We start from the raw sequence: 3,536 nt of genomic DNA, 5'->3' as shown, positions 1-3,536 counted from the left end.
TGGGAGGGGTTTGGGGGAGGAAGTTTTCACTGTAGGAACCACATAACTGCACTTGCTTTGCCACAGCTGGAGCTGGAGCCAGAGCCAAAGCCAGAGCCATCATTTGCCCTGAGCTTGTACTCAAATCAAAGAAAAGGCTTGGATATGAGTAAATATGGTCTCATCAGTATTTCCTTTCCTCTCCCCTTCCCCAGTTTCACCACTCAGCTGAAGATTTACCCCATCCACATGCTCTCATTGACTCCCTCTTATACTACAGGTTGGTTCTGAGCTAGGCAGTGAAAAAGTTAATCAAGTGGGGTTAAACTCAGTTAATTGAAAGTTTCATGGCTGTCCACATTGTGAGGACTGGCTTGTGGTTCAGCAGGCAGTCCAGTTGAGAGACCAATTCTGCCAGTAGCCACTTAATCAAGAACAAAGAGAGCTGAAGCTAAGCTCTATTGAGTTCCCCTAACCCAGTTTCCCTCCCCTGCCACCCCATCCAGCCAGGGATTAACCCGCACCCCCAAGCTGTCAACAGCTCCTTCTAACCCTTTCATCACTTCTTTCTCTTTCTTCTTTCCCTGTCCCCCCACCTAGCTGAGGATTTGTCCCCACTCCCAAGTTATTGAGTCCCTCTTTCTCTCCTCCTTCACAGCTCGCTTAGCATGTCCCGTTGCACACATACACCTCCTCCACTGCCATCATAAAGACCACAGGATACACTGAATTCAGATGACAGTGTTTTATGGGATACAGTACATTTACAAACAAGGTTCCTTCCAAGGTACATGCATGTGCGGCCATGCAAAATTTATAATCTTGTTGCACACCAACTTTTTAATGCTGCACACCCACCCAGCGAGGAGTTGGGTGCAGAGCACGGCGAAGACATTGGGGCTGGTGCAGGACATTTACCAGAGGTAAGCTCCTCACTCTTTGGGCAGCAGCTCCTCCCTGAGATGAGGTGAGGTGAGGCAGAGACAGGGGTGGGGGACAGGGGCTGTGGCAGAGTGCCTTCTCATTTTTTTTACCTTGCTCTGTTCAGAATCAGCCACCTCTTTCACTGCATCCAATGTGGCAGGACATTCATTTAGTTACTGGCTGAGCGGGCAAGGAGTTCCCGGCTCCAGTCCCAACCCTGGCAAGGGATTAGGGGCCCCAGAACTATATCCTACAGGGGGTCCCCAAAGATTGTTGGCCTGCATGTGATTTCCCTCTCATGCAAGTTTTAGTTTATATTTTTCAATTAAGTCACAGCTGATTTGCAAAGGCATAGATGAAAATCTGTGCCTATAAACAACATAGAAGTCCCATGTAAGCAGTTCATGTGACTTCTAGTGGTGCACAGAACTCTTTTACTGCTTTCTTTATTTTACTTTTCTTTGACACAATGTTTGGGTAAAGGTATTTAATTTAATATGTAAGTACCTATAAGAGTTTCTTCATCTATACACACTCAAGTACTGAGGTTATGCTGGCATCTGATTTTGTCTGAGGGGAAACAGACCCTAGCCCTCCAGCTGTTTGTGACAACTGACAATTTAAATTCTTAAATCTATTCATGAATGTATAATATTCCATAAACTCAATAACTTACTTTCTGTCCTTGAGACACATTGTAGAGCCCCACCAGGCTTATCCAAACAATATGCAAGAGTGCTTAAGCAGAACTCAATTGCTATGCAAGTGGTCATACGTTTGTTACGCTATTAGTGGGAACGGGTTGAAGCAGCGTGCTCATGGACGAAAGCAGCATGCTCACAGATCACTATACCTTAGAGGGAACATTGTTTACAAACACAGAAAATGGTTCTGGTAGTAAACACAAATTGAGGAATAATCCCTCCCACATAAATGCTGTCACCTACCCACTTTGAATAACTTATGGGTGCACCAGGAACAACCAGAGAGTCTCAATGAGGAACTAATGGCCAGTTGGACAGTACCAACCATGCTGTGTTTTATCAGACCACCTGCTGCTGGAAGAGTAGGGGTGCACTTGGCCACTCTTTTATATATATATATATGTATATATATACATATATATATATACATATATATATCTAATTGGAGAAAAATATATATATATATTACTGGTTACTGTCCTCCCACACCGCAGTGTAACCCCTCTCCTCTCTGTATCTAATGTCACTCTAACATAATAGAAGGGCTGATGTAATCTTCACTCCCTCACCTGTGAGACAAATCTGTTTTGGTTTTAAGATCTAAGAGTTAGTAAAATACAAATTATATTTTAGCAGTTCAGAGCCCATCTTTTTGGATCTTCATATCTCATTTGCAGATGACACCAAGCTGGGGGCAAATAGTAGATATACTGGAGGGTAGGGCTGAAATTCAGAGTGACCTAGACAGTTTGGAGGATTGGGCCAAAATAAATCCTATGAGGTTCAACAAGATAAGTGCAAAGTCCTGCACTTTGGATGGAACAGTCCCATGCACCAGTGCAGGCTGGGTATTGACTGGCTGGGCAGCGACTCTGCAGAAAAGGACCTGGAGGTTAAGCTGACTATGAACCAACACTGTGCCCTTGTTGCAAAGAAGACTAAGAGCATATTGAATTACTTTTATAGGTGTGTTGCCAGCAGGTCAAGGGAAGTGATTATTCCCATTTATACAGTGCTGGTGAGGCCACATCTGGAGTACTGTGTCCAGTTTTGGGTTCCCCACTACAGAAAGCATGGGGACAAATTGGAGACAGTCCAGTGGAGGGTAATAAAAAAAAATTGTAAGAGGGCTGGTGCACATGACTTCTGAGGAGAGGCTGAGGGAACTAGACTTAGTTTGGAGAAGAGAAGACTGAGAAGGGATTTAACAGCAGCCTTCAAGTGCCTGAAGGAAGGTTTGAAAGGGGATGGAGTTAGACTGTTCTCAGTGGTAGCAGATGACAGAACAAGAAGCAATGGTCTCAAGTTGCAGCAAGGGAAGTTTAGGTTAAATATTGGCAAGAATTTTCTCACTAGGAGGGTTGTAAAATACTGTAACAGGTTACCCAGAGAGGTGGTGGAATCTCCATCCTTGGAGGTGTTCATGATCCAGCTAGGCAAAGCTTTGGCTGGGATGATCTACTTGGGGATGATCCTGCTCTGAGAAGAGGGTTGGACTAGATGACCTCCTGAGGTCCCTTCCATGATTCTATGATCTCAGAAATACCAGAAAACTCCACAGTTTTTATAACCAGCATGTTTCTTTGAGAAATAATGACTTTAAATGTATGCAGAATATGTGCTTTTTAGAGGATTTACTCATGTTGGGCTTTAAATTCTGTTTCAGATTGCAGAGATTGGATAGCTTTATAGATGGCTGGTAGAAACAGATATATTTTGCCAAAGCATGTGTCCAGATACAAACATTATGATAGAAATAATGTGCCATTATAAGTGTCATGTGACATAGGGCTACCATATCAATGTATTTCATAGTTTCATAGTTTCTAGAGTCGGAAGGGACGTGAGCAGATCATCTAGTCTGACCCCCTGCCATGGCAGGAAAGAGTACTGGGGTCAAATGACCCCAGCAAGATGTTCATCTAACCT

This window comes from Crocodylus porosus, unplaced genomic scaffold (genome assembly GCF_001723895.1).
Source record: "Crocodylus porosus isolate Cpor-Errol unplaced genomic scaffold, CroPor_comp1, whole genome shotgun sequence".
Classification (NCBI taxonomy): Eukaryota; Metazoa; Chordata; order Crocodylia; family Crocodylidae; genus Crocodylus; species Crocodylus porosus.
This window is presented reverse-complemented; position numbering follows the sequence as displayed.